The sequence below is a fragment of the Limulus polyphemus genome, unplaced genomic scaffold (assembly GCF_000517525.1).
Source record: "Limulus polyphemus unplaced genomic scaffold, Limulus_polyphemus-2.1.2 Scaffold1046, whole genome shotgun sequence".
Taxonomy (NCBI): domain Eukaryota; kingdom Metazoa; phylum Arthropoda; class Merostomata; order Xiphosura; family Limulidae; genus Limulus; species Limulus polyphemus.
In genome coordinates this window covers 207,817-232,918 of record NW_013666656.1, presented here as the reverse complement: position 1 = coordinate 232,918, position 25,102 = coordinate 207,817, and the positions used below count along the sequence as shown (strand labels likewise).

At 34.5% G+C, this 25,102-nt stretch overlaps 1 long non-coding RNA gene across 1 annotated transcript in view; it reads right to left on the bottom strand.

The window, feature by feature from the left end:
- The window catches only part of LOC111086363, a 119,257-nt gene extending 94,672 nt beyond the window's left edge, over positions 1-24,585 (bottom strand). The window contains exons 1-2 of the long non-coding RNA XR_002611088.1: positions 24,053-24,585; positions 3,218-3,922 (exon numbers count right to left, since the gene is read on the bottom strand). This is a non-coding gene — a long non-coding RNA (uncharacterized LOC111086363). The remainder of the gene's footprint in view (positions 1-3,217; positions 3,923-24,052) is intronic.
- Positions 24,586-25,102: the final 517 nt, after the last annotated feature.

The window sequence follows — 25,102 nt, the reverse complement described above, 5'->3', positions numbered from 1 at the left end:
TCATTAATTTGGATTACGTAGATAACTGAGATTATACATAACGAATTTCTTGGTCATTATTTTGAATTCCTAAGAGAACAGTGGATACCCCAGCCATATTAGTAGCATTAACAAGTAAGTTGGTGGAGAGTTCTACACGCACAGTCACTTCACTTCCAACCAACCAACCAAACACCCAGCACGTGAAACTGACTCAGTTTTCAGCCTGTGGGTTTATATTAACAGGAAAGAACAACACAGAAATCACACTGTCTCGGTTATTCATTACCCACGCTGGATGTTTCATCGTCACTTTTTTCTTGGTTGATTCATTTTTGCAGTAACTATAACTTAAACTTCTGATACATTTGACTGAAAAACTTTAAATCTCACCACTGCCAACCTAGTGCACTAGATCATACTGAGTAGCGTTGACTTAGATGTATACAAAGTAGTAATTTTACAGCATATTGCACCATCATTAGAAATAAAAACCACTGGCAGCTTAGGAAAGGATTAGCTTTGATCACTTGTGTGTGTATAGATAGATAGACATATAACCAATAACTTCTTGTAATGATCATTGAATTTACCTCAGAGCAAGAACATAGAACTGAAAGTACTATAAAAGCATAGAAAGCATGTGAATACCAGAATTTAGTGGATTTTAACGCGCATCCCTCCTATGTCTCAGCGGTAAGTTTGAGGGCTTATAACGCTAAAAATCGGGTTTCGATATCCGCAGTGGGCAGAACACAGATAGTCCATTGCGTAGCTTTGTGCTTAACAGGAAACAAATAAATGAATTTAACGCGCATGTAGCGACACCGTGTTGATTACTGATAAAACAAATTACATATATGTTCGTAATATAAAAAAAGCAGTTGTTTTCTTTCACACTTTGAACTGATAATGTGTCGCTGTTTAATTGCATAATGAATGCCCTGCTAATTTTATTTCTGCAATCATTCTTAACAACGGTTTAGGAAATCATTTTGTACGGAATTGAATGGTAAGATATTAAGTTTATTCAAAACATGATTCCTGAATTATTCTACAAGTGGCACAGTGGTATGTCTGCGGACTTACAACACTAGAAATCGGGTTTCGATACCCGTGGTGGGCAGAGTACAGACAGCCCATTGTATAGCTTTGTGCTTAACTTCGAAGAAACAAACAACCAATTATTATAAATTAAGATAAAAATCAAATACGCTTATAAATTATTATTATTGTCCCCGTCAGAGAGGTATAAAAAAAACCTAAACTTGGTAGTTACTTTAATGAAATACAATGTAAAAAATCCAAATATAATACACAACTTCACTAGCAGGTTCCTATATCCTTGATGTGATTATATATTCATTCTGTTTTTTAGAAATTTCAAAACAAAATCAGATTCCGAAAAATGTCCTTAACTGTTCAAATACCTTAGTTTCGATAGGATGCATCCAAAGCTCTAGGATTTCTAACAATGACTTGGAGGGGGTTCGTTCAATACGCTGCTACGTGTTTTGACTACATTATAAACACAGCTGTCACCCATGGATTGGAGAAATTACAGGTGTTCGTCTCACAGCTATGAACAAATGTAGAGTACGTTAAACCGAAAATCTAACAGCATAGTTGAGGTTGTCTAGAAAAGTGGGAAAACAGTAGAGTTTGGTGTCGTCTGGAAAACTAGGAAAAACAGCCAAGTTGAATATTGTCTAGAAAACTAGGATAAAAAACAGCAAAGTTGGTTATCTGATATAAAATTGGAAAAACAGCAAAGTTGAGTGTCGTCTAGAAACTAGGAAAAACAGCAAAGTTGAATATCGTCTGGAAAACTAGGAAAAACAGCAAAGTTGAATAGTGTCTAGAAAACTAGGAAAAACAGCAAAGTTGGTTATCTGATATAAAATTGGAAAAACAGCAAAGTTGAGTGTCGTCTAGAAAACTAGGAAAACAGCAAAGTTGAATATCGCCTAGGAAACTAGGAAAAACAGCAAAGTTGGTTATCGTCTAGAAAACTAGGAAAAACAGCTAAGTTGAATATTGTCTAGAAAACTAGGAAAAACAGCAAAGTTGAATATTGTCTAGGAAACAAGGAAAAACAACAAAGTTGGTTATCTGATATAAAATTGGAAAAACAGCAAAGTTGAGTGTCATCTAGAAAACTAGGAAAAACAGCAAAGTTGAATATTGTCTAGAAAAATAGGAAAAACAACAGGGCTGAGTATCGGATAGAAAACAAAGGATAACCACATCGTATATAATACAACCTTAATTGGCAACCTCGCCATAGAACTTGTTTATTATTCTGATCTGGCGTAAATATAGTTTATTCCTGCAGCAGACAAGTTCCAAACTTCATTATACAAAACAGTTACGACGCATGATATACATTTTATCCCATTTATGTATTTGTAGTTAAAAACGGATATTTACTTACTATAATACTGATATTTCATAAGATAAGTTTCGTAAGATTAGATATATATATATTTATAATCTTGCACATAACCTCAGAAAACGTTTAAGTTATATAATCCATGTTCATGCAAATATTACCGCAAAACAACACAAAAATCAGACAGAATCGTTTCTTGAGTTCGAAAATCGAAACGATACGTTTTCAACCTCAAAACGCGGTTCATGAGTTCTTCTGCTAACCAGAACCATTGACCATTAAATAATTTCAGTTTTGTTTTTACTTTAATGTTTTTTATCTTTTACTCGTTCTTGTTGATCTTATTAATTAAAAATCACATTTGGTATTTATTTAACTGTATAAGTTATGTACCTAGTTTGGTTTGGTTTGAATTTCGCGCAAAGCTACACGAGGGCTATCTGCGCTAGCCGTCGCTAATTTAGCAGTGACATACTAGAGGAAAGGCAGCTAGTCATCACCACTCACCGCTAACTCTTGGGCTACTCTTTTACCAACGAACAGTGGGATTGACCGTCACTACTTAACACCCCCACGGCTGAAAGGGCGAGCACATTTGGTGGGTTTCGAATCAGCGAACCTCAGATTGTGAGTCGAGGGCCCTAACCACCAGGCCATGCCAAGCCTCTAAGTTATGTACATATTTAATTTAGAATTTTTATCAAACATTATAGCAAAGCATTGAATAGAGAGCTTGATAAACAACTCTAATATATTTGAAAAAATTGTCAAACTAATCTCAAAACAACATTATGAGGCAAAGAAGATAACATATTGAATTTTTAAAATTACTTTTTTATGTCATACCTTTTCTTTAAGCAGTCTCCGTATCCTTGTTGCTTGTTCACGAAATCGTTGTAATGAGTATTCCAGTTCATGACATCGTTCTTGCCACTTAACTGTAGTTTCTTGCTCCAACATGATGGCGCCAACTTTACAAATCTTCTCCCAAAAGGAAAATGCAAAAAGGAGACCCCTGATTACTCAGAGTTGTTGTCAAGGGGAAAACGTTTTCAGATATTCAGATACAATTTATCCTTCTGCTGGTAACTTAGCAATTATGTATCCTTCGCGTATTCACTTTACCCTGCTGGTCGTATCATCGCATTGTATCTTCTAAGTACTCAGTTTACCCTACTCTGTTGATCGTATCACCACGACGTATCTTCTGAGTATTCACTTTACCCTGATGATCATATAACTGTGGTGTATCTTACGAGTATTCACTTTACCCTGATGATCATATAACTGTGATGTATCTTACGAGTATTCAGTTTACCCATCTTATCGTATCTCCGCGGTGCATCTACCGAGTATTTGTTTTACCCTGCTGCTTGTACCACTATGATGTATCTTTCTAGTATTTAATCTATCCTCCTGTTTGTATCAATACGGTGTATCCTCCGAATATTCAATTTAGTTTGCTGACCGTACCGTATACGGTATAACCTTCGGATTTTCAATGTCACCTATAGGTCACTTCACTGTGACTTTTTCTGCATTTATTTTAGCCTGTGAAGAAAAACACCAAAAATTAGTAAACATCTAATCAACGTATAAAGTCAGGAAGTTAGCATTAAATCACCAGAAGACAGCAAAAATTGCATTATATCACTAAACATATAATACAGTGTTTACTACAATCAAATAAATTGTGCAACCCTAACACGTATGCGTTGGCTCGTTTTTCCTAACTCAATACAGCAACATTTTAATATATGCAGAATATATGCGTATTTAAACATTAAAGAAACTGGATAACCTAAATATTTCCGGCAAGTGGGTCTTCCAAATCACCTGATGTTATTCGGGTTTTTACTTTTATTTATCTACTTTTTTGGTTTTAACTAAGACAAGATTAAGTTATAGTTCCATCCCTAAACTTAGAATATTGTAGAAAACGAGTGTGTGCGTTTTATAGCAAAGCTACATCGGGATATCTGCTGTGTCGACCGAGGGGAGTCGAACCCCTCATTTCAGCATTGTAAGTTCATAGACTTACCGCTGTCCCACCGGGGGACTATGCCAAACGTCACATAACAATTAAATCAATTTAACCCTTGAAACTCTCTTTTTTTTTTGTTGTTGTTGTTGTTGTTTGTTTGTTTGATTGATTGATTAACTTATCAACACTTGAAACTTTTCTGTTTATTTAAAAACTCGTCAATCCCTGAAACAGTTCTGTTTATCTGAATAACTCAACAATTCCTGAAGCTGTTTTGTTTATCTAAATATCTCGCTGCCCCCAAAACAGTTCTGTTTATCTGAATAACTCGTCAACCCCTGCAATTGTTCTGTTTACCTGAAGAACTCGTCAACCCCCTGCAATTGTTCTGTTCAACAGAATTTCTTGTATTTCTAATCAGATCAAGTAATGTATTCCTAGTTTATAAAGACACTGTTGTTTTTTTTTATAAAATCCAAATTATCAATTGTTCTTAAGACTTTAAATTAAGTTCTTTGGTGTCTCACTTTATATATTTTTCAGATATGTTGTACCTCATTTAAAGAAGTCTTCATTTCTCTATAAGCAACTCTTTCACCATAGAGCCGAAGACAGCTGCTGAAATTCCTAAATTTCTGAATTTTTAAAAATTTCATCAAACTAATATAATGCGATAAAAAGAGTTTAAGTTTAATACTTTAAGTCGGGTGTGGCTTAATGGTTAGTGCCAGATTGATTATTGGAGGATCCCAGGTTTGAGTCGAGATACCCCTAAACACGTACACACTTTCATTTGTGGACGCGATATACAGGTGACAATTAATCCCATTATTATTTCAAAGAGCCGAATGAACCCAATGAGACGGCGGGTACTGCTAACTGCCTGCTCTCCTTTTTTTAAATAGTTCATAATTAGGCACGGCTATACGATAATCCTATGGGTCCCTTATCTGTCCGTTTAACCCATGTGTCACAAAAGGTGCTTTTCAGGTTGAAAATACCAAATACTTTAGGTCTTCAGAATATTATTTTTAGTACATTATTTCAACATTTGCTTTGCGCTGAGATCGTTAAGTTAAAAAACAGATTCAAAATATATTGGTTAATAATAAAGTATACCGTATTAAATTATTATTTTTTAACTCTTTTTATGTAGCTACCAACCCTAACATCACTACACGTACTGTGAGGTCTACCAGCTGGAAAATATCCTCCACAATTAAAGGATGCCTTAAGGGTAATAAAAACCGACTGTTATTATTAATTAAGAGTTTCGTACGAAACTGTCAAACTGCACATTGTGATACATAATACATCTAGGCGATTTCCAGGGCCCTAGAACCATATTACTTCGAGCCTATACATTATTATATTCTTCAAAAGACCGCAGTGCAGGTTGATCTACTGCTTCATTGTTCCCAAAGTGAGCAATTCTGGCTCAGGCAAGCCATCACTGGCTGTTTTATAAACCTAAGGCTTCTGTGATAGCTAGATGGCGAGGATTAATGTATTGGAAAGGTTTAGGTCGAGTTTCGTTAAAATTAATCAATATTTTGTTTTTTCTTAGATTGTTTTCTATGGTCTATTCTAAGGCATGCTTCTTTTTCCTTTCAATTAATTAATCTTCGTAGACTAACCAAACTTGATCTATCTTCGTGGAGAACAGGTCTCTGTCTTCTTCTTATCCTGATTAATTTGTTTAAAATACAAAAAGTACAATGTAGCATTCAAACTTGTACAGCTATTTTCAAAATGGTAAGAATATTTGAAGCTGCAGTAAGTTTGAAACATACTAATAAGACGTAAAAGTTACAGAAACATTTCAGGAAAGTTTTATCGTTACTTGTAAAGAAATAAATAATAATACTACCATTAAAATACTTAAAATTATCCCCCCCGACCGGCTCAATTGAAGGCTTACAATGCTAAAAAAACAGGGTTTCGATACCTGTGATGGGCACAGCAAAGTTAGCCCTGTGAAGCTTGGTGCGTAACAATAAACAAACCTTAAATTTATTAAAGTATTCTAAAATTTCGGTTCTGAAGAAACAAAGACTCCTATAGTTACTTATTCTATAAATAGTGGTCGTCGTAAAAGGTAATACTCAGGTTCCGGAGTAGGATAATGGTTTAACGATAACAGAGTAAATCCCTTCATGAAATTCCGAAAAGTTTTATTAGTTAGCTGTATTCTAATATTTTTTGTTATTCCTACATTAAACCGTAGATGATATATTTACAAGTGGCTGAAAAATAGATATTTATAATAAAGTCAACAATCTTTGAAATGAAAATTCACTGGTGAAATTTGTATTAGGTCAGCAATTTACATTAGTGCATTTTTATATATAAATAATCATTTTTAATGCTTTTCAAAGCTTATAATGGTTTCGAAGTTTAAGCTTTTATTCGTTAATGACTAATATATATTAAGAAGCCAGTTTCTGGTGGCTTTTTAGAAAACTAAGACATACATACTCATAAGTTTGGCTTTTAAAAATACAAAACGTTAACTACCAGTAAACAAAAAATAGTATATATATTATATGTGTAAGTCGTATACTGCAGTTTTTCCCATTCTTCTTAATTTGTCCATTAGGAGTGTGTAAAAATCTGAAGTATACATTATTTTTATCATAAATATTATGCTTACTGGGTTCCATTCTTCTCTAGCTATCAGCATTTAGCCCTTAATCGTGAGTCTTACAATACATAAGTAGATACCATTTCATGTAAATTTTTCTCTCTTTTTCTGAGGGGTGTAACAAGTGGTGATTCGAATGATAAGATTCCCTGGGTTGCGTTTCACGTTTCTTTCACGGCGAAAATCGCAATTTTGATTATAAGAAAAAGTTTTATTATATTAAACAGGTTGTTCGCTAAATAATTTAAATACTTTATCAATATTGGTTCACTCTTTTGAGTAAAAAATAACGTAAACAAACACGCATCAGATCAAAAACAACTAGCGTTTCGTTACTCAAACGATTGTAATAAGGGTTTTCAAATTATTAAGGGAAACGAAGGAATAGGGTTTAACTTGCCAGATCACGAATAACTCGAGTCTGGTAATTAACTTGTCATATCTTAAAGGTTTGTTTGTTTCGTTTTTTGAAGTTAAGCACAAAGCTACACAATGGGCTATCTATGCTCTGCTCACCACGGGTATCGAAACCCGAATTCTAGCGTTGTAAGTCCGCTGTGCTACTGGGGAGGCAATATCTTAAAGGATATAACGTCAACATTATAAGCCTGATTAATTTAACTTAATTATTACAAGACGTTTAAAATCCATCATTGGCTTATTCTAACGGAGCACATGAAAGGTAGTAGTTTTTCGTGAAGGAATAAATTTCCTCAAAGGATTTAAAAATTATATCTTATTTAAAAATAATTTAGACGATACAAAGAAAAATATTCGTCCCGAGAAAGTTTTTCTGTTATGTTATAACGATTTTACAGTAGAAACAGTTTCTGTGATAGCTCTAGCCTCTATAAAATAAAGAACGCATGTTTCGAATTGTTTATCTATAAACCCAAACAAATTTGTAATATAATACTTTACATGAAAAATAATCACAACTATTAAAACAATTCACGCACGCTTTTCGACATTGTGGCTTAAAGAACTAATTTTCTGGTTATTGTTAAGCGAAAAGTTACACAATGTTTTATCTGTTCTCTACCCATCACGGCTATTGAAACCCGATTTTTAGCGGCGTAAGCTTGTAGACTTGTCACTCATCCACTAATGGGGGAGGGGAGAGATCTAAGTAACTACGAGAGTTTTTCCTGCAGAACCATTTGACAACCGACTTTGAAACAACTTGCCTACCTATCTGATCAAATTTTATTTGAAATCTAGGATTTTTTATACTAAATTCGTTAGATTCTAATTCTTCTTTAACTTCTGAGCTGTTACCAGTATTTCCAAGTAGTAGATTCGGGTAAAACCGTAAAGTATTTTATAAAATAATTATAATGACAAAATTATTTCCTAGACAAACTAATATTAATAATGTTTCTTTAAAGAGTATAATGACTGTATTTTACTGAACAATTAAATGAATGTAATTTCATAGACAATCATCAAAATCATAGAAGTTTGACAGTTCATTTTTAATCTCCTCTGGTGTCAGTTTAAATCACCTTAAAAAATGACATCTTAAAGGTGAAAAGTTTATAACGAAATGTGAACAAAATTGCAGATAGCCGTCTCCTGTAAAATATTAGGTGTCTTGACACTTTGCCTTCAAATAATCACGATTTAACTACATAAGACCTTATACTGTAAACAGATACAGTGCAGTTTTAAGCATCTTTGTTTCTGGGTGACGTTTTTAGAATTGATATCATCAGACATTTTGAAATATTTATGAGACTTGAGATAAGCTATGTAGATAATAAAGACAAATTCCTTCATTTACAGACTTATTTATTGCTACTAGAGACCCCAGTGTATATAAATGAAATTTAATGCGTATTTTATTAGCTTATCCCTGACAGATATATATATATATAGAAAGACAACACTAATTTATTTTTCCTTTGTCTTCAGACCTAAACTTTAGATAATTCATAGAATCATTAATATCTGATGTTTCATTCACTTGATCCAGACACATGCAGAGACATAATAAATCAGCACTAATTTTAAAAAAAATATTTCATTTAACACTTGTTATGCTGGTGGCTAATGATAAAAGTTTAGTCACTAGTAAGTCAAGTATTCGTTGTTGTTCTTTACCCTAATTTCAACAGGGTTACATAAATTGTGATCAAATTAGAGCGTTTTATTGTTAGTAAAATTAAAAGAGTTATGTTGAGTCATTCTACAAGCTATTAATCAATTATTTGTCAATACTTTGCTGTTAGATGGCGTTTTGTGAAAAGCAGGAAATTAACCGAACTCTTCAGTTTTATGAATTGTAGTATGGAACATCATCACACGTCAGTTTAGATATAGATAGGTAGATAAATATCAGACCAACAAAGTATGTAATACTTAATGAACATCATTAGATTAAACTCTATCTTACCTTAAAATCAGAAATTTCCTTGTATAACACATAAGCCAATTAAATTAATAACAAAAATATTATTTGTTTCGATTGTTTGTTTGTTCGAATTTAAGCACAAGGCTACACAATGGGCTATCTGTGCTCTGCTCACCACAGGTATCGAAACCCGTTTTCTAGCGTTGTAAGTCCACAGACACACTGCTGTGCCACTGGGAGCCTTTGTTTCGAAATTTTCGCCCAGATCTACACAACAGTTATTTCCGCGTAGCTGTGCCTAATTTTAAAATGATAGATCAGAGGGAAGGAAACTAGTCAACAGCAATGACAGCCAACTCTTGTGCTACACTTTTCTGATCAAAAGTCTGATTTGACCGTTAGTCATATAGCACACCCAGGATCCCAAAGTGCAGAGTGGGGTCGCGTATCAAGAATCCTCTGATTCATAGTTCAGACACTCTAACCACTTAGGCACACCTGTCCCACAAGAAAAGTCATCGGATAGAGCTTCATATAACCTTTGGGAGGGGTGGAGAATTTGCTTGTACACTAACTCACCTGTACGCTCGTTCATTACGAAAAGTGTAAGCCTGTCTAGGTTTCAAACAAGTTCTAGGACTCACAATTGTCATTTGTTTTGTTTGTTCATTTGACAACCATTAATTCAAGTTATAGAACGTCAAGTGTAAAACTAAATTCTCCTTACTTCAAGAAACATCCAGGAGACAAAAAATATCAACTCGTTAGAAATCAACTTATGAGTAATCGAGTACACGTGAGGTTACATGCAAACCATGTATCTACTTCTGTATTCACGAGCAGTATTCCTTACAAATACGGGAATTTGATTTTCGTATTTATATTATATCATACTGCTGATATTAACGACATGTATTTGAGTTATAGAACGTTATTTGAGAGACAAACTTCAGGTGGGAGTAAAATCAAAGCGTCATTCACCGTATTACATATTAACAAGTAAATTGTTGACCATATAGCATCAGTTTAATCACCAGAGGAGTTCAACCAGAAGCGTCGGAACCGGTGCTGTAGCACCCCCACTTTTACACATTTGACTTATGTAACAATTGTAAATTTTATTATTATATTAATTTTCTGGAGGGCATGCCCCCATACCCGCCTAGCTTGAGCTGCCTTTGGCAGCACGGAAGCTGCTTTTAGTAATACCTCATTGTAAAATATCCATGTCTAGCCAAGCACCCCCACTTTGAAGCTCCTTCCTATACCACTGAGTTCAACAGTAACTAATAGAATGTCGCATACGTTATACATCTAAGTTAACTGAAAGTAACCAGTAGGCCATCGTATTTGTACAAATATGTTATACGAAAAGAAGATCGGCAGTTACTTCTTTTAACAGAGGAAGTATACAAGATATTACTTCAACCTGAATCTTTTTGAGAACGAAGCATTTTAAGGGAATCACGATGAAAATGAGTAATAAACAAATTTAAAGGAACAAGTTTAAAGTTTTAAACATTGGAAGATAAAAAAAAGAAACTTATTATGAAACATTAATTTAATCCTTACTTATTTTCCTTTTAGTTTCTATAGTAAAAGTGTTAACGATCTGTATACAAGAAAATCCTTGTGCTACCAGTAAGTCCCCAGTATACTGCAAGTAAATCCATACCATGCTACCAGTAAGTCCACAACACTCTACAAGTAAATCCACGTGCTACCAGTAAGTCCATAGGATTCTGCAAGTAAAGCACCGTGCTACCAGTAATTTCACAGAAGTCTGCAAGTAAATCCATACCAGTAAGTTCACACTACTCAACAAATATATTCCCGTGCTATCAAAAGTCCACAGCACTCTACAAGTAAAATCCCGTACTACCGGTAAGTCCACAGCACTCTACAAGTAAATCCTTGTGCTACCAGTAAGATCATAATATTTTGCAAGTAAATCCATTCCGTGCTTCCAGTAATTTCACAGCATTTTGTAAGTAAATCAATACCGTATTACCAATACATCCGTATCGAACTGTAAGTAGATCCACAGCAAGCTCTAAGTAAATCCATGGTGAACTGTCAGATTCTCTTTATTATCTATGTGTCTGAATTTCCAAGCTAAGGGTCACCAATCAAACGAAGACACGACCTATACGAGGATTTGGATTCAACTAATTATACAATGATCAAGGTCACATGATAAACTTGCATTCCACTGTATTAGCTATATGTCTTTACTACATACCTAAGTTGTATTATATATTACATTAATAAAAGTCATCTAAATTAAAACGGGATCCCTAAAAAAAGGATCAGGATACAGAACCTTCAAAGAACAGTAACTGGTTATTAAAAGACCTGATTAGGGGGGGGGGGGAGAAGGAGATATCTTCTAGAGAAAGAAAACCAAATGTATAACTTATAGCTGTAAAGATATATCACACCCTTGGTCTGTCAAACCAACCTAAAGTTGCAAGAAATCGGTCAGTAAATCTTACTTGAGGTAATTACTTTGTTAGCTGTAAAAATCAAATGAACTATTTATGAAAGTAAGAAAAGTAAAGCAAATGTTCAATTTGGTAATGGCTACTTTTATCTGTAACCACATAAGATAAATAACAAAGTCGAACAAACAAATGGTAAATGTAATATCAGTCGTAACTGCCTCAAGAAACGAGAAAATGGTTAAATAATATTAAAAGCTACATAATGGGCTGGCTATGCTCTGTCCATAGCAGTGAACCAAACCCAGGATTTTAGCGTAAACTTACCGCTAGCCTATCGGAAGACAATATTGAAGTTTCAATAGCATTGTTACTAATTTTCGCGGATGTGACGTCATGACCCCTGTTACCTCAGACTGTGGTTAGAGAATATACAACCTTCAATAGGATTGTTTATTAGTTGGCTGCTATAATGCCATGACCTCAGCTTTTCTAACAAATAAGTCAAGTTGGCTTAGAAGTACCATTACTAGCATAAACTGACGATCATCTTGAGTGAAACTAGTGTATAGTTTGGTAAAAAATAATTCCGTTAGAATGTGGAGATCTTCAAACAAGTGGATAACAAGTTAAAGGACAGGTAAATTAAATTAGAGCGTCAATTTTTTATTACAAATTTATACCGTGACGACAACCCTGATAATCAATTCGTGAAACGAGATTTGATATAAACCACGTTTAAGGGTGAAGAACTAAGAATCTGGTAATTTTCATATTTTAATGGCGTTCTACCGAAAGTGAACCGTGTCTCTTACATTATCTATTCTACATACCAACAACAAAATGGCGCTTGATTTTACTAACATGTTTTTTTTTGGCTGTCGAAATTAAGTTGTGTTTGTTTGTTTGGAATTAAGCACAAAGCTACACAATGGGCTATATGTGCTCTGCCCACCACGGGTATCGAAACCCGGTTTCTAGCGTCGTAAGTCCGCAGACATACCGCTGTGCCACTGGGGGGGGGGGGGTTCGAAATTAAGTGGATGAGATCTACTTTAAACCATTACTAAGTTACATGTGCTTTAAAACTTAATTTAACATTCATATTTCCCTTTTATTTTTGTAATTTTTATTCTTATTGTAAATATTATTATTTAAATGGTATTTATTATATACATTTAACTTCGAGATCTATATTTAATCTCAGTATTAAGACCAAAATTCTTAGACCTAATGCTATACGATAATTTTACAGTTTGTGTTTTAGCGCAAAGCTGCACAATGGGCCATCTGCACTTTGTCCATACAGGTATCAAACTTTGAATTCTACCGTTATAAGCTCTCAAGCTTTACCGCTTGATAATTTTATAATTATATATAATTTTACAGTCAAACAAACTTAAAATCACTACGACAGCGGTGACTTAGGATAATCTTAATTGAAACTATAAATGTTATGAAAACAGCTTAAGCGGGATAAAAATATTATAGATTGCACATACATTTAACCTAGCTATTTCAGGAGGTTCTTTGATAACATACAGCGGCGCAAGTAAGGTTTATGAGTAAAGAACTTCATATTTATTAACAGCTCTTTAGATAATCATTAAAGTGCGATATTTCAACAACATGAACATGGTTGTTGAAATGGTTGTTGTTCTAAGGTTGTGAATAAAATCACAGTTTTCGGAATTTCAAGTTTACTTTCTATCATTCCAACTAATTCGCCATTATGATTATTCGCGAAAATTCGTAGAATGATATGCCTTACTTGTTATATACCGTCTAACAATATTCCTATTATAAATAGTAAACTGTAGCTTAACAATGTGGCTTATTTAATACAATAATTGAAAGTCCCTAACATATGATAATTAACAATACACTGGCGTGATAGAAATAGTGAAAATGAAGAAAAATAGAAGTGTTTACTCAACAATTGCTATGGTGTGAACATCTCTTCTGAGATGACGATAATTATATTATAATTAATTATACTTGTCATAAGACATCAGTATCAGGCCTATTATATTTAGATATTATATCCTTTATGGTTTTTCAAGAAGAAGATGTATAATAGTATTTCAACCATACTATGTCCATTGTTGACGACGAGTTTCGTTCAATACAGATCTCATCAGACCAGCTGGGACATAACAAACACAGCAGTGGTCGGAGTTAAATTTATATAGGCCACTTGTATTTGTTGCAACAAAAGTTGTTATGGTGTGAACATTCCCTTCAAAGCTAGCAAAGCATGATTATAATTAATTATACTTATAATAAGGCATTAGTATTAGACCTATTATATTTTTAACATTACATTCTTTATTCAGTCTCATAATCTAATGTTCGCGTCCCGTTGCCGAAAAAAATCGTGATCCGCACTTTGGGCCCAAGTGTGATTTATAAAAGTGATGGTTGAATCCCACTACGCGATTAGAGTAGCCCACGAGTTAACAGTAGGTGCTGTTGACTAGCTGCCTTCCCTCTAGTCTATCAGTTGAAAATTATGGACAGATAACACAGATAGTAGAGCTTTAGCAGCTTTTCGCGAACATTCGAAACACAAAACATGTTACTTAAACTAAGGCTTCTAATCCAGAGTTATAAAATGCGAGTTTTTAAAACATGTTCGTAAGATATGCAATCTGATCTAGGATTCTGGAAATAATTAGTTACTTAAATGTAAACATTTTGCTAAAATACGGATATTAATGTAGAATTCTGGAGCAGTTAAATGAAGATTATAATCAGAATCGGGTATGAAGTTAAATTATTACATAGTTACATAACTTTTGCTTTTGATAGATAAATGTCCAGGTATGAAGAAACTGAGTTGTGAAGCTTTAGTTGACGAAGTAGCCAATTATCGTAGTTTGACATGTGATTTTTGTTTGATTGTATGTTTTTCACCTATAGGCCCTCTGAGAAATTAAAGTAAAAAACGTCAACAGAAAATAAACAAAAATAAGCACATATAACGCAATTGCCAGACATAGTATTTTCTTGCTTTCACACACAGATTTAAAACCAATTGCATTTAATGGACCGTTTGTTTAATTATCTATCATGTATGTTGGATATTCTCTATAAAGTAGAATATGTAGATTTTATTGTTTTATAGGAATGCTCCTTCTGAATGGTCGTGGTGCCCCAAATTGATCCATATTCCTTTGTTTTCCAATACCATTAAGTATAAGGTATATTCCTGTCTTCGAAATTTAAATCCTCGATCTGAATACATCATTATGATCTGAGTGCATGAATATTTTGCATTGGAAAGGACTGTTACACACCCTTCCGAAGAGCGATTATTTATTGTGGCACCTTCGATCGCCAAACAATGTCAAAATATAGTTCTAATACATGCCGTTCCTCCGTGGCTTTATATAGGCTGTAGTTCTCACGTGACTTGTTGATTAGGCTTATCAAAAATCAGTTTACTATAATGTATCTATTATTCTCCACACTATGTTCCGTACATAACCTACTGGAGGAGTAGATTATGTACGGAATACGTTATGGAGGAATAGATTATGTACGGAACACACTGTGGAGGAGTAGATTATGTACGGAATACGTTATGGAGGAATAGATTATGTAAGGAACACACTGTGGATAGCAGATTAGGTATGGAACACACTGTGGAGGAGTAGATTATGAACGGAATATATTATGGAGGAATAGATTATGTACGGAACACAATGTGGAGGACAGTGTGTTCCGTACATAATCTATTCCTCCATAATGTATTCCATACATAATCTACTCCTCCACATTGTGTTCCGTACATAATATATTCCGTTCATAACCTACTCCTCCACATTGTGTTCCGTACATAATCTGCTTGTCCACAGTGTGTTCCTTACATAATCTGTTCGTCCACAGTGTATACTTACGTATGCTATACTTGTCCATAATAAGTGTTCACTTTACATATCTCACCTGTCCACAATAAATCTGTACTGTACATATTCTACTTGAGTGTACTGTATACACGTGTTTTACTTGCCCACAGAGTGTATTTACATACTCTTTTAAAATGCATTAAATCTTCAAATTTGGTGAAGGGGATTTCTACATAACCCTCACGTTGCTGCAGTGTTGTTTTAAACTTCCCGTTTGCAATAACGTTCTAAACAGTTTGAAATGTTTTGTAAATTACAGTTATGTGTATTTTGTACTTGCGTTAAATTTGTGGCGATCGGATATTAATCGTTTAATGATTAATAACATATAGGATCTCCTAAGTCTAATTACTAATTAGTTTGTATCCTTTCTAACAAGATGATCCAGGATCGAATCTGGCTTCTGCAACCACACGCTATTCTTCTTAGAAATTATGTATGAGACGGCAGCTGATTAGTAGACGAAAAGTAAACTAATTCTTAACTAATACCATTTTTTTCTAAATAGTATTTAGCCTTAGGCAGTCGTATAGGCTACTACCCATGAAAATATATGTCGTTGTTGTTTTTGTTGATTTTTTGTAGTTATCGTTGTATTTTTTTAAAATCGTGATGTAAATGTCCCAATTAAATTTTCCTCCCCTGATCATAAATTTTCTTCTGCTTCCGGAACGATTTTACATATCCTCCCTTTAGAAAATATTTACATTTTATCCCTCGATTAAAATGTTCTACATACTTCATCCACATATTAGTGTCTTGATTATGTCATTGGAATCACTTGTTCCAATAGTATACACTTTTACAAGTTAAGGTGGAATTACGAAAGATTCAAAGAAAAATTAAAACTAGAGATTAAAATAATGAATTTTCTCTAAAGCTAAACAACGAAAGTAAGTACTTAGCACACGCGCATACATCCTGATACACCAAGGTGTCACGTACATGGGCTTAAACTACGGACGTTCCATTCATGTACACGCTCCGTATCGAGCATCATATATTAGTGATCAAATATTCTGAATTTTTTTCCACCTTAACTGAAGAAACTGGATATCATACACTGTTAATTTTCTCAACTGAGACATGGAAGTGTTTACGCAACTCGCATTTACAAGATTCAGAACAAAAACTGTTTGAAAGAAAAAAAAAGATTTATATTTTATGTAAAACGCTATTCTACTTTGTGCAAACAAAATACATTCATCAGTTACCCTAGATTTACATAAACATTACCTCGAGATTTTCAGATATTCTTATACGCTTCAATAGCACTCAATGTGATAGTACTCAATTACTCTTTTAACATGAGTGATATTTTTTTCATTTTCCTTGCATATGATTCTTCTTCCATCTGATCTTCTTTTCTAGCTCTCTTCTTGTTTGGTCTCTTTATCTGTTCCTTCTGTTCTTCGTCTTCACGAAGCAAATGACAACTGGCTACCAACTGTTCTTGGTAGAGTTTACGTGCAGACTTTTTAACTGCACTATCCTTCAGTCTAAAGGAACATATTCAGTACATCCTGCCTCTGATATAGCATCGTTTACTCGACGCTTAGGATCTATATTTCTCCATGTGAGCTTTCGTTTAGAATACGTTTACTGATGAAGAAACTGCCCACAATTAATACATTTCCATGCGGGAAAATGAAGCATAGATTTATTAATTCTCAAAGTAGTTCTTTTCACCTACCAATACAGGTTTCAGTATCTTGCACAATCCATTGTAGTTTCCTTTGCCTACCTAAATATGTTTCATTACTTTCCACATTCCAGAGCAGTTCCTGTTACTCACCAACTTACGTTTCGCTATCTTTCCCAGTCTAAAATAGTTCCCTTCGCTTACCAACATATGTTTCGCTATCTCACAAAGTCCACGGCAGTTCTTTTTACCTACCAATATATGTTTCATTACCTTCCACAGATCAAAGCAGGTCAGTTCGTCTACCAACATACCTTTCGTTACCTTCTACAGTTCAAAATAATTCTTTTCGCCTACCAACATATGTTTCACTGCCTTCTACAGTCTAAAAGTAGGTCCCTTCGCCTACCAATATACGTTTCTCTACCTCCCAAAGCTCAGTGTTTCCTTTCACCTACCAATATACCTATACATTAACCAGATTATTAGCCGCGGCATAGTGGCTCATACAATAGGTCTGACTTTTTCAAATACAAACTTTTTCATAGCTTCGTCATCTCTTGACCGATTTGAGATCTAATTACGATTTTGGACTCAGGCAAACCCTCTAGATTGATGTATTTGCTTCGCCAAAGGTCTCTTAGATTAATTTACTCTAATCCTGCCTTAAAGAATTTTAATTTGAGGGTAGGCTGATAGATATCCTGATGAGCATTGTTTGTTTGTTTGTTTTGAATCTCGCGCAAAGCTACACGAGGGCTATCTGCGCTAGCCGTCCCTAATTTAGCAGTGTAAAACTACAGGAAAGGCAAATAGTTATCACTACCTACCGCCAACTCGTGGGCTACTCTTTTACCAACGAATCACTAGTAGGATTGACCGTCACATTATAACGCCCCCATGGCTGAAAGGATAAGCACGTTTGGTGGGACGGTGATTCGAACCCGCGACCCGCAGATTGCGAGTCGAGCGCCCTAAACACCTGGCCATGCCAGGCCCCTGATGAGTAATAAAATCGAATCGGGTATACGTGTGACCCACGCTTGGTATTGCTGGCACAAAAATATTTATAATAAAAAAGGTGAAAAATGGTCTCATAGGTTAATTTACTCTAATCCTGCCTTAAAGAATTTCAAGTGCTGCGGCTGTTGAGGATTCCCTCTTGTTTTTATATGTAGTTATTAGATTGATCTTTGATTTGATATTTTCGAAATTTCAGACAAAGCTGATTATTGTTCAATTTCCTTTTCTGCCATGGTGTTTTTGATTTGATTTGTTGCATGTAGTCTCTCAAGTACATTATTCATTAATCTGTCCAATTTGCCCCCCAGTGTCACAGCGGTATGTCTGCGGACTTATACCGCTAGAAACCGGGTTTCGATATCCGTGGTGGGCAGAGCACAGATAGCCCGTTGTGTAGTTTTGTGCTAAATAATAAACAACAACAATATCATCTGTCCAATTTTCGTCTTGTTGAGAGAATAGGCTGTTATATCCAATTTATTATCGATCAACTTCTTGAGAGTCCCTATAGTCATATTCTGACATTGGAACCGGAATTCAGCCTTTTTCAAGGTCACTTGCTTTAGCTTTTTTGAAAAGTTTTATTTCTACAAAACTAATGTTCAGTTTGTTAGTTTCAAGTAGATTATTGGATGAAGTGAAATAAAATATCATCAGTTTAAAGGCAGTAAACACTTTTTGCAGATGATCAGATTCCTCGTAGGAAAAAAATGTTTTGGTGGTTTAGAATTCTGAAATCTGCGCTGGAACAGCTGATATTCTAAGGATACAAACCATTTCACATTTTATAAGATGGTTCTTTGATGCATTCTTCATAGTTCTTCCTAATTTAATATTAATTATATTAACTTTCTTTACACATTTTTTCACAACACCAAACCCAAATGCCTGTGTGGAAACATTTTGCATTTTGAAAGGACAGAGTGCACTATTTTTGACAGTTGTGTAAAGAGCTCATCAAGCTGGTAAATCTTTAAAACGTGTAATATATACGTATAAGATGGAATCATGATCCTACGCTGCCGCAGGCTTGTTTTAAAAGTCCTATAGATTTCACATGTGTCAAGATCCAGTAGTGGTCCAGCAGATAAGCTAAGAACTGATCAAATTGTGAAGAATGAAAATTAATATACTTATAGATTTTGACATGGAGCTTCATATAAAAGGAAGAGCCATCGTTGATCTTTCCCCAATCAACAGCAATCTCTGATTCCAATATGACCACCATAAAAAGAACTAACATTACTCAAATATTTGCTCCAATTGCCCATAATAATGTCATCTAATTATCTAAAATTTGGCATATAGATAGATTTTCATGTGCATATTCATGTAAAAGCAAGACCCATTGCAAATCTTGTCCCAAACAGCTGCCATACTGAATTTCAACATGGCCACCATCAAAAACAGTTTTGTGCAAATTTACACCACTAAATGTACATACAAATGTTACCTTAATATCCAAAACCGCATTTTACTGGTCAGAGAGTTTGATTATAGCATATAATTTAGTGTATGAAGCTTTCTAGTTTCACTGTGGTTATCAGTTAATGTCTAGACCTCTTTTTAATACAAATAGCATTGTGAGTCCAGTTGATAGATTATATCACATGGCAATAAAATCTTAAAGATATCTTTACTAGATTATTTTATTTCACTGAAGCAAATTTAACTAGCCACATATGAACGTCTTAAAACAAACAGTTTTATCAATTATATAACATATACATTAAGATGTAAACTTGTATAACGTGTAACACAATGGGAAACGTCATCTATCATCAACTTTCCTCAAACACAAAAATAATAATCACATTTAAAAAAGTAAAAACTAATGTTTAAAAACTTTAAACATTATTGTAATTTTTTCTATAAGAATCATTTGATTTAATTCATCCAAATAATCTACACCAATGTAGACAAAGACAATGTAAAGTTATTTTAACCATCATGGACCTTCTAAACATTAATCTTGGTGGCAAATTTTTCTGACATAGAAATACAATGCAGTGCAAGGCGAGCTAACCATGTAGTATTTTTCTAGATCCCTGCATGCTATTTTGCACAAACATAAAGTTGCAAGAGTTGGCAGCCTCTGGTAGGATTATTCACAAAGGTGTCCAACCTTGGTCCGCTTGATCCCAAATCCATTCACCAGGAGTCGGTACATTCAGTTCAGGTACTAGTGATTTCCCCCATATATGACCAGCCTGGTAAGCAGCTCTTCTTATATAGTGTTCAAGAACAGCTTGCATTGGAAGGATATCTGCCTTGGGCAAAGGGTGCTGGGTGGGCCTGGTTCACATTCTAATTGGGCAAGTTTAGCTGTACATTAATACAAAGAACCACTCCATCATTGCAAGTTCCTCCTGAATGATTTTCTGTTGGTATTTCTGAAAGTTTTGAAAATGTTGTGATTACAACAGGAAAAGCATTCCATGTATCAAATGGAGTTTTTTTCCCTCATCGAGAGAAGGCAGACACTGTATCGCAACCCATGAAAGCGTGAAAGAATACCTTGCACGTGCTTGTACCAAGAAATGCCATATGCTGAGATGCATGAGGAGTTTTAGCCAACTACAAAGGCAATTCAGAGCTCCTGGATGTGTAACTTGAGTACATGGGTAATTGACAGATTACAACATCAGTGTTCGTTGGCTGCATGCAAGATGAGTCTGGTATTTGCCTCTCCATGACTGCGCGGGATGAGTCTGTGTTTATCAAGAGGAATAAAACTGAACAATTCACCCCCCTTCAGGTTAATAATAACTAAATGCTTTGTTTACGATTTTGCTGTTGCCCACTTGGTTTCCGGATGTTGTAGTAAACTGGTAATTGTTAGCAGTGCGTTTTAAAATTAGAATTATCTATTTATTCAAGCGTTAAAACCAAACTCACTGTCCAAGACAACATGTGTTTAGACATTTAGATGACACTTCTATGTAAATAAAAAGCATATAGTTATGTTGGTTTGCGCTGATGGTCATGATTTAATTGGGATAAGATCCGCGATGGATCTTGCTTTTACACGAATGTCCATATTAAAAGCTACATGTACGCCAAACTTTAGATATTTATATGACATCTCTATGTACATTTAAAGCATGTAGTTGAATAATGCTGGTTTTCGATGGCAGCCATATTAGAGTCCAAGATGGTAGCTGGTTGAGACAAGATCTGCGATGGATCTTGTTTTCATATGAATCTCCATACAACTGTGGTTTACAAAGCCTGCCCATCATAAGTTGTAACAGCTTAGAAAGTGGCAAAGGACATTCTCTTGAACTTCACGAGAAGGTCGTTAGCAGTTGCTTTCGGCAAGTCCCCCAGTGGGACAGCGGTAAGTCTACGGACTTATAACGCTAATATCAAGGGTTAGATGACACATCAGATAGCCCAATGTGGCTTTGCTATAAAACACACACACATTTCCCAAAAAAAAAGAAAGAAATCTACATGGTCTATCTGTCCATTCAGACTTTGTTTAATGACTCGTCGAAACAGAGAACATAATCCTCATATAATATCGCAAAAGTATGCAGCTAAAACACAAGACACAAAATAAGCCACTTTAGGACTGCTTTCTTAAAATTGATTAGCAAAACACAAGACACAAAATAAGCCACTTTAGGACTGCTTACTTGAAATTGATTAGCAAAACACAAGACACAAAATAAGCCACTTTAGGACTGCTTACTTGAAATTGATTAGCTGTTACAGGAACCTGTTTTACAGTTGACTGGCATTCAAGTGAAAGTTGAAAGACATGTTTGTAACTTACTCAGTTTTTACGATATTATCATCCAATGGGAGGTGTTCAAATTGTTAAGTTCGACAGGTGTCACTTCATTCTCCGTTTTGGAATGAGTTTTCAGTTGCTTCACTTGATAGTTCATTGCGATCGAAACAGGTACTTGACTTCAAAGAAATATATGCCGAATCAGCTGATAAGTTCTTTTGATATTCAACGTCTTTCGGCATTGTTTCTTTCTAGCTAAATGGTGAGCTTGAGAGCTTATGATGCTAATACTCAAGATTTGATTCATGCGGTGGACACAGCATAGATAGCCCATTCTGTAGCTTTGTGATTAATAACAAAGAAACAAGAATTTTCAGTAGGGACACTAAAACTAGCATTCTCCTGTAATTTAGTAGCTCTAGATTTTGTTATACGTAAATCTAATGACTAAGATATGAAGTCATGGTTCAATATGTCTTCTAGCCACTGGTCATTATAATAATCTACTAATTTTATATTGAAATTGTAAATTGCAATCTTGAAAACAAAGAAATACTGAAATTAAAAACCTGCGTAGCCAATTAATAATAGCTATATAATGCACTAAAGTCGTTTAGTGAACAGAAGTAGCGATGAATTATCACTGTGGTGAAATATATAGCTTTCATTGCATTATATAATAAGTAAGTGGCTGCTTGTACCACGCGTGGCATCCCAGTAGCCTGCTCTTACTATGTGGCAGTGTTTATAGCGAAAATTGAACTTCTTAGACTTCCCTGACATTTTCTCCCCCCAACAATTTCCCTAACCTTTCAGGTCATTATAAACCCTGATGCTGTTCATACGATAGTTCTATACGTATAGTTACCTACTTTTATAAGCGCAAAGTTACACAATGGGTTGTATGAATTTTAACGTTATAAGTCCTGAAGTCACCGGGGAATTTGTTAATTGAGATTATTCCATATTTAATTTTTGTCTTTGATATAGCACTGACGTCGTAAATTGGTTTTAATTCTCAAAAAAGATTCATATTGACTAGTCTGTGAAAATTTTATACTGACATTTGGTGAAAGCTGTTTTAAAATTATTAGTAATAAAATCAAATATCTACATTTTACATTAGAACCCAAAATGTAGACGCTTTATCAAAGTTAATAACGGAATTCAAGAGAGTGAAATCTACTAAACTGATAATTGCTGACATTTTGGATTGATTTGTTATATATATTCATTTGCTTCTAGTATTTTAAGTTGTTCTAAACTACGTGCTTCTAAGGTATGTAAAAATTTCTTAGTGTCTTGCAGCGCTCAGCAACAGGCACTTGCGAAACGATTAACATCATCAACATATTAATCTTTAGTGCTTAATAGCAGGTAGTTGCAATGCATGTAAGAACATCATCACCATAGTAACCTCTCGTGCTTTGTAATAAGTAGTTACAATGGGTGAAAAACATCGTCACCATAATAAACTATTGTGCTCAATAGTAAGCAGTTATAATACATGTAAGAATCTCATCACCACATCAACCTCTAGTGCTTAGTAGTAAGCATTTACAATGCATGTCAGAAAATCATCACCATAGGAACCTCCAGTGCTCAGTAGCAGGCAGTTACAGAGTATATAGAAACATCCTTACTAAGGACCACTGTTTTGTTTACCTTGCAAGTGTTTGTTTACCAAAAACAAACAAATAAAGACAGAAAGTATGAGTACAATAAATCTCTGAATACTGATGTTCTAAACCTAAACTTTCATGCGTAAGAAACCCTATTAATAGACAACTCGCGACATTTTGTGTGTTTCACACTTTTCAACATCATACATTGTACAAGGTATTCCTTAATCTTTAATTCCTTAATTTTAATCTTAAAAGATGCTGATTTGTGAAATAAGTTCTAAAAGACTGGAAAGAAAAGTAAATGTTAACATTTTCATACCTTGCAAAAGCTTCTTCTTCTAAAAAGAGTAAAAATGTGGCCAACATAAACGTCATCTAACCATACAAAAAACAGTTTACTCTCATGTAATATATCGAGGTAGAGCTACACGGCACAGACTTCAAGCAGTCTCTTATGGAGCTTTACACTACTGTGACAGAAAAAAAAGTACTTTAGTTCAGAGATCAGTAAATTGGGTGAAACTGGTTCAATTCAGACAGCAGAAATTATCTTGTATAACGTTTTTCCATTAGCGTTTAGCCTTCTGCTGATGTATATCAACAATGCTACCTAATCATTAATACTGGAAAACAAATCTACATGTTCCTTATTTTTTTCCCCTTGCAGATATTATATATTATGTTAGACTTACAGAGCAAATTTCTGTTTAACACTTTCTCACAATCACGATTCGAATGACGACAGCAACCACCGAACACTCTTCGAACTGTTTACAACATTACAGAGTCTTGCTCGAACGGAAAACGGGTGGATTGTACTTGTAGCAGCACTGAAAGCGATGTAGACGCGACTGGAACTCACGTACTCACGCGCTTAGGTGTGATTGCACCAACTGAATACCGAAAGCTTCACGAGCAAAGTTTGTTTCACACTGCTTGTCCTAGGTGGCGCTTCACAGAAAGGCTGACAGCAGTAAGAATGCTAGGGCAACGATCTAAAAAAGAAATATTATACAAAAATAAATCAAGTAAAATACTTTTAAGTATAGTTTCCGAAATCTATCATTTGATAGATAATTTTAATTAGAAAACTTAATGCCACTGATGTCCACGTGATAGTCTACTGATATTTAGAAACGGTGTACATTCTTTCAAAACAATAAAATATACAAAACGAACATTGTTTTCTTTCTATTATTTTAACAGTGAAAATATTTGTTATTCGGGTAAATAATCTACTACAGGGATTATATACTTTTATGTGTATTCAATGTTATACGGTATACTTTTCTCAGGATAATCACACATATAATGCATCAGTTAGTTAACAGCAGCACTAATTAATCAGTTAGTTAATTACAAGAAGTTA